This window comes from Amblyomma maculatum, chromosome 7 (genome assembly GCF_055883805.1).
Source record: "Amblyomma maculatum isolate TAMU_Amacu chromosome 7, ASM5588380v1, whole genome shotgun sequence".
Lineage (NCBI taxonomy): Eukaryota > Metazoa > Arthropoda > Arachnida > Ixodida > Ixodidae > Amblyomma > Amblyomma maculatum.
In genome coordinates, this window is record NC_139350.1 from 36,977,487 (window position 1) to 36,989,214 (window position 11,728).

The window sequence follows — 11,728 nt, forward strand, 5'->3', positions numbered from 1 at the left end:
GAGAGACTCCTAGAGGAGGACTCCGAAAATTTCTACCACCTGGGGTTCTTTAACGTGCACTGACGTCGCACAGCACACGGGCACCTTGCTTTTCGCCTCCATCGACAAGCGGCCGCCGAGGCCGGGATTCGAGCCCGCGTCCTTGGGCACAGTAGTCGAGCGCCGTAACCACTGCACCACCCCGGAGGGGCGTTGCGCTAGTTTCTGGTGCGACTACTCCCCGCATGCTGTCCCCTTTCGAGCTTTGTTAGCTGATGTTGTGGAGAGGTCTGCATAACTGGAGCTCTAGAACGGCAGATGAAAATCGCGCACAACGACTGTGGCATTACCTATTACTACTTTTGAATGTAAGAAGCGAGTGCAGCCACCCCGGCTTCTCAGAAGTACCTTCTTGCGTTTCCATGTAATATCGCCCTACGCTAGATATTTGCCTCGATATTAACGATGCCTACGCGCGTAGCTTGTACATATCGCAAGTCACGCTTGGTATGAAACAAGAGAGCTGTAAGACATCCAGTGAATGTTAGACCTCTTAAACTTTCATGCTAAAGCTTACGTATCAAATGCGTTTTGTTGCGAAAGCAATACTAGTCTAGGTTTCGAGCCTTCAGCATAGCGCGGCCGGTAGCCACGTCTTACCCACGTGACGCTGTGACATCACACCCAACGTGACACTAGGGTCAGAGCTGGGCTACCAACTCAAGCGGTCGGCAGGAGCTCCCAACTTGGGTCTCTCGTTTCACATGGGACGGTTATGTCAGAATCAGCCTGCTAGAACCCTGGCAATCACGTTACCCCCTTAGGCCACCAGGCCACGTTCATAAGGGGCTTTATGTGTGGGCTGAGGAAGAAAAAAAAGTGGAGAAGAAGAACGCTCGGTCACTTGCAGCTAATGCTTGTGCTCAATATTTGGTTCAGCAACGGTAAACCCTAGAAATTTTTTTCATGGCTGGCATCACAGCATTATTACCCCATCTGCAACAGGTGAAAAGCTTGATTTGAAACTTTTGTGTCATGCACTTACCAAGCTTGCATTACTCAGGTTGAAATTAAATGCTGGAAAACCATTAAAAATAAATTTACACCTGTTACTTTTCAGGTGTTCCTTCTGTATTCTACCTGTAAGCTTTTGAAATATTGTGGGTAGGTAGGCTGGATTCTTCGGGTCATTTTACTCGTCGTCACTAGCGAAAGTTTGGCTGCAGACTAATGTCTGTTGGCCACCACGAACTCCCATCTTCACTAAATTTGAAAACAATGCAAACGTGCGCCGAGCAAGCTTCACGAGCTATTAGTAAAGCTTGGGAATAAAATATCACGACAGCCAAATAACTCCCCTCCTTCTTTTTATTTATTCTTTTATTATTTATATATTTTGTTTATTCTTATAATTCTTCTTAATAAAATCTCCTTATTTAGACACAAAAGGTAAGGTTAATTAAGGTGAACCTGAGTCCCAGTTTGGAGACAGAGTTAGCATTCAATCATCGCAAACGTGTTCCACGCGTGACAATGTTCCACCTTTATTTCCACAATAAAGCTGCAGCATGCCCATTGAGCAAGTGCACGAAACAACTGAAAACTTGAGAGCCAGCTGTGCGAAATCTAGAATGAGTAGCATGCACAGACTAGCGATGCTTCACGCCTCGCGCATCGTCTGTGCAAATACAGATGTGCACAAAGAGTACCTAAACCATTGAATGCCTGTTAGAAACAGCATTATTTCCACAAAAGAGCTGCAGCATGCCCATTCAGCAAGTGCTCAAAACAACTGAAAACTTGAGAGCCAGCTGTGCGAAATCTAGAATGAGTAGCATGCACAGACTAGCAATGCTTCACGCCTCACGCATCGACTGTGCAAACGCAGATGTGCAAAAAGAGTACCTAAACCATTGAATGCCTGTTAGCAACAGCATTATTTCCACAAAAGAGCTGCAGCATGCCCATTCAGCAAGTGCACGAAACAACTGAAAACTTGAGAGCCAGCTGTGCGAAATCTAGAATGAGTAGCATGCACAGACTAGCGATGCTTCACGCCTCGCGCATCGTCTGTGCAAACACAGATGTGCACAAAGAGTACCTAAACATCTCATTTAATGTCATGCATGAAACGTGGTGCGATCCATGCATGTTGCGATTCATGCTGCCACGTAAAATTAATACAATTACCCTTGATACCTCTCAGATGTCCCTGGGGTTGAGCATCTGTAAACAGTCGGAAATAGTGTAGGTACAATAGGCTCTCCTTGTCATTTGATTTTTCGCCATTCACAAACTGCTGGCTGCAGATTGCGCTCTTTTTGGTAGGCAGCCAATGGCTATTATATTTACTATAAATTTACGAGAAAACAAATATGCGTAAACAGAAATCGACAAGATGCGTTAGGAATTCATACGGGCGAATATATCTTACCGATTACAAATGGATCGCTAAAGCAAGGGGACATTCAGTAAATGTCACAATCATGACCTATTTTCTGCGTCATAATCAAGCAATCACAATACTGTTAAACGTCCACGAACGTAAGCCGACTTATATGCCAGCTAGAGACCGAAACATTTTAGCAAAAACAAATCTGCACCACGCCATTCCGTAAATACATGCAGTGAATTACACTCCGCAGCTAGGCGAGTAATTGCGGGAGCTGTGCCAAATCTCGAACTCATAATCTCTAGGTCCGTGGCGTCTTGCGCTAACCACTCTGCCACGCCGAAACTGATATCAGATAGGAGATAGCAGATACCGGGGTTGGCAAACATCTCCTCCTTTCTTTTGTATATAAATAAAATAACCAACACCACCACCAAATCTCGAACGAGTAGCATGTGTACAGTAGCAACGCTTTCTAGCTCACGCAGTTAAACACACTGGCACGTGCATAAAGAGCTCAGAAAAGATCCAAAGCAACGCGTGAAACACGATTCGGTCCATGCTGCATTCAATTTGAAAAAAAAAAAATTGCTATGCACATGATGTGGTCTCTGTTGTGGCAAAAAGAGTGCAGCTGTCTTCAGCATATATAACAAAGGAAAAAAATAGCCGTTAAAACGAACTGATGCTGCTGAACGGGGTACACATAGTGGGGCGATTAACACTTCACAGCAGCACCTTAACAACGATGTAATAAATAATTACAAAAGCTACGAGACGTGAGTAGAGCTTTTTTATCCACCCAGAGACACTCAACTGTTGTCATTGCTCCGGTTCGTAAGGCCGGTCAGCAAAACTTGAAGAAACGCGTTCCCAGGGAGCTTTTATACCTGTTAGAGCACCTCATTACACAACAGTTGCTTCTAGACATGACCCAAGTTTCAATTGAAGCGTACAAATAGAACGATCACAATTTTTGTGCGTCAAAACCTTCGACCGCATAGAAACCCAAGGAGAAAGGACGCCGGGGAGCCCCCTTACGCTCCTCCACGATGCACGGGGCGTACGTCTACGTTTCCTCCACCGGCGCAGTTAATCTGCAGACCCCTTCATCTGCAAAGCCAAATACAGGGTTGTTGTCGCCGCCATGCGTCACCGCGGCTACGTGTCAGGGATTAGGCACGGTGTCAGAGACAACAGCGGGAATCCTAGTTTGTGCAAGACCGTTCGTGCGTCCTGTAACCCCACCAGCGCCACTACACTAGCGACTTTCACATACTGCGTAGCCACTCCGTCGTGGTGCAGCCGTTAGCGTGATCAACTACTGTGTCCCAGGATGCGGGATCGGATCCCTTCCGCGGCGATTGCTTTTCAATGGAAGCGAAAAGCTAGGCGCCCGGCCGATGGCTGTGCGATGTCAGTAATTTCTAGAATCCTCCACTACGGCGTCTTCCATGTAGCTTAAGTCGATTTGGGACATCAAGCGCTCCATAAATCAAGCCAAATCAACATACTGCGTAAAGTTGATAGGTGGGACCGCTCACGTATATATGTTATGATTTGCCTTTATCAAGACTACATCAGAAGTCTACCAGCGGTCCTATTTCTCCTGCTGCATGCCGGAGAAAATGATGAATGTCAGTTCTTTAATTGTAACCCTCTTGAGTCTTTACGTTCATAAGTTGGAGAACTGAATCAAGACTACATTGGCTACTATAACTTAAACGTGGCTTAGGTATTTGCACAACGTTACATATATGAGACATAGGTCTCACTAAGGGGTACCGCACTTACACGCACCTCGTAAAAATAGTGTTTTTGTGTGAGCGGGGCAGGAGTTCTATATGTGGCTAAACGTTTAATCGTTATTACTTGAATCTAGTATCCTGCTAGGTAGAGTGCCTCCTCCCCTGCTGATTACGTTATTGTAAACACGTAAACGAAGTCGGCCGGTACATTAATTGTGCGCACAAACAGGGCGCAAACGAGAAGCATTCTACCTTTCTTGCGACATCTTTTTCCTGCGATGATGAAGCAGTACCGCAACCGCGTCGAAATGGACGTTAGCCCCGCTGTAGCTCTCGCCGCCATCAGCGCACGCCCTCAAGGTATGTGGTGACAGCCGGTCGAGGACAATGCTTCCCGAAGTGCTAACCAAGGGGAACTGAGGTGAAATTTAGAGCTGAGCATGTCAAATCTGATCGCTGCAAATGTCATTTCTTGCAGGCAGCCGAAGCCACAAACTCCCAATAACTGCGCGCGAGTCGAGAACAAACCATCGAAAAGAGGTAAAGAAAAAACAGAAGTGATGGAGGAAGCGAGCACACGTGCGAGTGAGGTAACAATTTATTTTTATAGCTGCATCGTTGCACTTTTTCACACTGCCGCTTGGCGCCAATATTTTGTCGTACTCGACTGCGGAAATTCCCTTGCGTATGCAGCTCCACCTTGTCCAATCCCCCATAATGAGCAGATGCCCCTTTTCAAGAGCCAAACAATAAAAGCATCATAGGAGTACAACTTCTACAGCACAAAAACAAAGGGCCGAGAAAGAGACACAGCACCGGCGCTGACTTAGTGACCGAATGAAATTTTATTGCTGCAGCGGTAGTGTATGTACCGTGGGCCTTGCCAAGCCGATTCCTTAAAAACAAAAGTAAAATAAAATATTCAGTCAGTAGAAGTCTTCGCATTTCCTAGCCACCAAGAAATTTGGTTTGGTTGGTCTATGGGGTTTAACATCCCAAAGCGACTCAGACTATTAGAGAGGCCGTAGGGAAGGAGTCGACAAATTTCGGCCACATGGGAGTGTAACGTGCACTGACATCGCAAAGCACGCGGGCGCCTTGCTTCTCGCTTCCATTCAAAAGCAGCCGGGATTCGATCGGGCATCCGGGGGCGAATCAGTTGCTCGAGCGCCTTAACCACTGCACCACCGTGACAGGTACCCAGATAATATCTAATCTATTGCCTTATCAAAACTACCGAAGGAATGCTGACACAGTCCGCTCCTGTGAGGTGAATTTCGTCCGCCTCAAATATTTCACGCTCTAGTTGGTTCTGGTGTCTGATGCGCATCGTTGGTTTGGTTTGGTTTGGTAAAACTTTATTTCCCACAGTAGGGGTCCTGGAGGACACTCGGCTAGGCGCCAGGTGTAGAGGGCAGCTCCCACGTCGGCACAGAGAGCCCGAAGCTCTCCGCCGCCTCGCGGGCCTCCTGGACAGCCCGAAGCTGATCAGGTAGGGAAGCACTTTTTAAAACTTTGTGCCAACCTTCCTTGTTCTTGGGTAGGCGTCGTTCGATGCACAACCATACAGCATATGGTTTGGGTCTACACGATCACTGCACCGTTCACACATGTTGTCCGTCGTAGTCTGGGTCGATGTGTTTCATGCGCCCGGGGTTGGTGTATCATTTCGTTTGGAGCAAGCGTAACGTGACTGATTGGCTACGGGTTAATTTCTTATCCGGGAGGGGAAATGCTCTCTGCCTAGATAAAAGTGGTTAGTGAGCTCGCTGTACGTGAATAATTTATCTCTGTACTCGATACATGGAGCAGCAGGGGAAACCGGAAGGACGCGGTCGATGAGTCCTCGCGCCGCCTCGTGTGCGATATCATTGAGATTCCGCAGGCCGCCCCCCAAGCTGCCCATGTGTGCCGGGAACCATACGATGGAGTGATCGGTGATGTTACTTCCGCCTAAGATCCGTAGCGTCGTCTTGTCTATCCCGCCCTTGGCGAAAGCTCGAGTGGCTATGATAGGGTGCGCATCGTGCTCTCATCTAAATTTCCATCGCACTAGCAGGCGACCACGTGACCAGGTGATATAGCTTTAGTGCTACTCTCTGCTCTCAAAGGAAGACATCATGCCACACAAGCTTGTGAAAATATCAGTAGCTACAAATTTGATGAAAAACGCTGTCAACAGGTCATGCATGGCATCGATGAAAGCTTCAAAAGCCAACGGCACAGGTTTCGTTTTGCTGGGTTCCCAGACACCTTTGGAAGTAATATTGGTTGAAAGATATCGAGAACTTCCGCTGAGGAGCTACAACCTAATAACAACAAGAACAACAAAAATATAGAGGGATAATCCGGTACGTGCATGGTGTAAGTCTTCCTTTGAAAAATACTTTGGGGCAGTCCGACATAAGGCTTGTTTTTTTCTGCGCAAAGAAAACTGGAAGAAAGGGGCGAACCAGAAGACCACCACGAAAACAGTGCGAAAACAAGCACAAAAGGCCTTTCACGGTATGAAGAAAAGAAGCCTTATACGAACTACCACTATCATGTGGGTCATCATATGTAGCTCAGACAGGGCGTAATTGTTTAGATGATGGGCTGAGGGAGCACAACAAATATATCAAAGATGGCACGATGAGCAATTTACCTGATCATGTGGTCGCCCCGCACATGCTATGCAAATTTTGAGAATAGTAAGATTGTCAGGAGATATGGTTCAGATATTATACACGAAATATTTGCAGCAAATCAAATTACCCGAAGAAGAGCGAACTCTGTCAAGACTTCTTCAGTAGTTTTGAGAAGAGATTGTATATATATTGGCGGCTCTTAATGCTAAGACTTTTGCTAGCTGGCTGAATAATTTTATATTTTTATTTTATCAATGTATGTGAAGTATATTATGAAAGGTTGAAACCCGATCTTATAAAGTTGAGGAGAGCTCGAAATATTTCGTTAGATCGGGAACTTCGTTAAATTGAGAAAGACATTTCTCGGTCACCTAATACGATAAAGTCCGTTATTATATTGTGTCGAGCCTCATGGAAGTACCGCGGCGTCATATTTGTAAAGCGTAAAAGCGCGTAAATGCAAGTACAAAATTTCGTACTTTGATGAAATTTGAGGCTGGTTTTGGGATTAGGCAAGCATACGATGCGAAGAACTGCTTTTAAAACATTCTACATTGCAATGCATAAGCTCTAATTTTATACGCGGAAAATGAGGAAGACGATTTGACTACTTTTCGGACCAAACGTCAAAATTCGCCATTTTTTCAAGCTCTCCGTGGGCCCTGAGAACGAATTCGGTCTGGTTCATTTGAACCCTTTGAACACTGAATCATCCGGCCCTGGTGGCAGTTCTCTGACCATAGCACATTTGTCCCTTGGGCGCAAACAAATTAGGCAAATGACCACCTAATCAACTATTAAATAGAGTTAGGAGAGGGGATGGCTTGCTGTTTTAAAAAAGGAAAACCTCGAAACAAGCTGGTGAACAAAGAACTGCTTTAGACTAGCTCCACGAGCCTCCAGAAGCAGTAACAAATTATCTCGGCGCATAGGCTCCCACTGAGAGCGCCACACAAAATTAGCAAACAAGCTATGATGGACTGTCCTTTTTTTCTTGCACAATGCAACAATTGTATGATACAGATAAGCTTCAAAATCAAATTGATATTGCAAACGTATGCTCGTGTAAATACAAACAGCTCCCTACCCATCCAAGCCTGGGTTTGTTGCCTATCTTATGATATCTGAGAACCTCAGTGAGGCCCATTATTGCGATACTGATGCAAGGAAACCCCCAAATTCTGCAAGTCTTCCGATTCCCACCTGATGTCGGCTAAAAAGCTAGGTTTGGTACCCAGTGACTTTATTTATCAAGGTTAAGAGACGCACCCGAACTATCACAAAAACTCTCAGTTACGCACGAAACTATATTTATCGTAGCAGAAAAGGGAAATGTCGTCAGCATGACCCAAACACTTGATTTCACTTTGCGATAGTGACAAGCCATGAACTGCTTTGTTCCTGATGATACTACCTACGACATAGGGGCTGAAAATATAATGGCAATAACAAAGGCGATGGCGGACATCTCTTTCGAAGAGATTATTTAAGCGGAAAAGCATCGAAGGCTAGACGTTTGAGCACAAATAAATGCGTGTCTATTGAATGCACGGGTTTCTTAGAAACACACATTCGAAATCTGTACTGAGGCACACAGGAGTAAATATTCATATGCAAATTGCTGACGTCAAAATTAAGCGAGCAGCATACGTTACCTGTGATTGCCTGTGTGGTTCGCGTCCAGTCGTAGCGCTGTCAAGTGGCAGCCAGAGAAATCAGCATACCCTCCTCCCTCCTCTGCTCTTCGTCAAGTATGGCTCCCATGAGATTGTGCTGCGCGGCGCTAAGGTTTCGCATTGCTGAAGTATAAGTACTTAAGTGCCTTCATAATGTTTGCGTTATGAGCAACGACGGGCGACACGTTCAGCAGTTTTTCTGGACTGGAGCATTGAGGCAAACCATTAAATGTTTCATTTTGCATTTAACCTGGCGCATCCCACCTCCTTAGCCCACTTCGTCGCAGGACAAACGTCCGACAAGCTGTCTTGCCGGAGATGATATAGGCGCTCGACTGCTCAGCTGCATGGTGGTACCGGAGTTCGATCTCGCCTGCGGAGAACGCGTTCAGACTCCGGTTAGATGGCTTAGGCTAGTGATCTCGCATCTCTGCGCAATTTAAGGAAGCACATGCCAAATAACTTGGAGCCTTCGCATTGAGGCCTTAAACTGCATAATAACCTAAAAACCGGCGATGGCAATTACGCTCTTGTCATTCGTATAGATGCACACTCTATCGGTTCTCAAAGCAAAAAATAAACCTAAACTGAATGTAAGCGCTTATAAAATCTGATAATGACATTTGGAAAATTTAGATGGTTACTGACACAAGAGCATCGCAGCCAAGTTCGAACAAACTTTCGTGTAATTGTTCGCTGAAATATGCTACGTCGTTGGCACAAACGGTTGTGAATTTCATATGGCAGCATGATACTATTGAAATAAGTAGCACGGCGTTTTTCGGTGGTGTTGTCACACCGTGACGTCATGCACCATGTGATAAAATTGTCACATGGTGCACATCAAATGGTCGAGCTCTGATTATAAAGTGTACCAGGTGTGTGATGCTTCACGTCCTGTCCCTTGAGCGAGTTGTTAGATGCCCTAACCGATAGATATCAAGTGCGTTGATCACTCCACATGGCTAAGTGCTGTGGCTGGATCGGCTACCATTACCAGTTGCGGCGGGCGCTGTGCAGACGTGTCTAAAATTGCTATAAACCATTACGGAAGTACGGCTGCGGGTGCACAGACTCGGCGTATGCGGCGACTAGGAATTAAGAAAAACAAGAAGCAAAGCGAGCAAATTTCACTCTTTATTACTATCACACTCTCGATACGTAATGTGATTGTTTCCTTAAAAAATTTTCTGGCGCTCTCTTTATCCCCTATGTCAAATCACAGATTTTTGCTTAATGCTTGAGTGATACTTTAGGCGCCTACACCTGACAATTTGACAAGGAAGACGATGGGCCGTGTTGGACGACAAAGACGAAATTAATCGAACCAGCCCCGCCGCGCTCCTAGGCAGTAACGTTTTCTCAGGGCACACAGCCAAACCGACCTGCAGTTAGCCATCCCGACAAGTGCTACCAAGCGGCTGTGGACACGGTAATGTCGGTCGCGACAAACACCGAAGAATCGGAGGCAGATGAACAGGCAGCCCTCATCCCAGATGAACGGGAAACGAGCCCCGAACCAGGTAAAGATGAGCTCCAAGATCGGAGTCTAATTTCAGTCCATCAAATCATTGACAGCCCAACATCCTTTGAAGCGAGTCCGGATCCGGTCTCCGGACGCTGGCCTGGCGCCATACCGACGCCATGTTTTGTTGTCCTCGACGAAGAGCAAGACTTGGAACTTGGTGAAGAAAAAGTATCGCAAAAAGGAGCGTCTTCAGAAGACACCATTGATTCCACTGAATCCTTCCGTGGAAACCAGCTTGACCGCAAATGCACGAAGGGACCCCCCATGGCCATCCCGCTTACCCCACGGACGGCAGAAGACCATTTCGAAGACAGAGGCACTACGTCGCCACCAAGGGAGTTACCCATGTGCTACAAAATGAGAGTCGAGAAAAATGGAGGCGCAGTTCACAACAAAGGCGTCGGTGCAGGTGTTGATGAAAATGAAAAAGAGAATATTGCGCCGCCAGAGTGGGCGGGGCAAACCTCTGCACATCCCAAGCGGAGGCTCACCAATGTACTGCCTCTGGGTGACATCGAACCAGGCGAAAGGGTGAGTGCAATGCTGCGCGCACACTATGGGCAATGTGCGTAAAGCTCAAGCTAAATAACTGTGTTGCCAATTCAAATTTCCGGTAATGCGATACTGTTAGGAAGAGCCATGAACAACAAAAGTTCGTCGGCGTCCGGTCGCATCCGTGTGTAATTAGTGAACTACTTTATTCACTTAGTGTGTACGGACTAAGATTGTCACGGCCGATTTGAATAAAAGACGCGATCGCAAACAGAAATAAATTAAGGATGGATTCCCCCCCCCCCCAAATAAACAAAAGAGCAGTATTCGAATAATTTTGGTGTTGGCATAAGATCCGATTTAGATTACACGAGGAAAGGAATACGAAACTAAACCTGACAGTACGAGGCGAGGAGAACTTAAAACACCATCACAATTCCTGTGAATCAATCCAGTTGATTCCATTTACTTCTTAAAGCACTCTTCGTGATTTAGCGGAAATAAAGCAGCGGCCTCACTTTCTACAATTAGCATCCAAGTTGCAAGAGGTTTCTGTTTTTTATTTTTTTTTTACCAAGGCAGTGCTCCTAAATGACCTATTAGTCCTTTGCTTTTCAGTTCACACAATAAACGTTCCGACTCTCCGGCACTCCTTAAGATTAGGTTTTGGTCATTGTTGGGCCAGGTTAGGAAAGGGATTATTCAATGTTATCTATATGGGCGTCTTACATCTCTGTGGCTCAAGTGACCTTGTCACTTACAGCAAGGTTCATAGCGGCGCCTAAATTTCTCTTCTGCAAGCGGACTTCATTTTTTCCCACAACTGCAGGAGGGCCCGATTTGGACCTTTAACAAGGATGAATTCGAGGCACGACTCAACGCAGAAATCCCACTGACCTCTACTCCCGTAAGGCCTGATGATTCCGCGAGGCGCAGTCTTTGGGACACTGGGGCGTTGGAAGCGCTACATGAGCTGTCGGCGATATTTCCATCACTCTCGGAAGCCACTTCATCTGGATCATCTCCGCAGGGAAGTCTACTGTTGTCTGATGCCAACAACATTGAGCCGCTGCCATCGGATTCGGATGCCAGTCGACCGGCACCTAGCGAAGATGAAAGGTTGGACACAAGCGTCGGCCCTGTCGAGGAGATACAGCGACAGCGGAATTGAGTTCAGACTCCCCGAATGCAGCTTTTGAAGGAGCTCATCAAGTGCCCCATGCCAACCCCCCCCCCCCCCCCCCCCCGCCTCAAAAAAATAAAATAAAAAACTTTCGTCTTGCAGA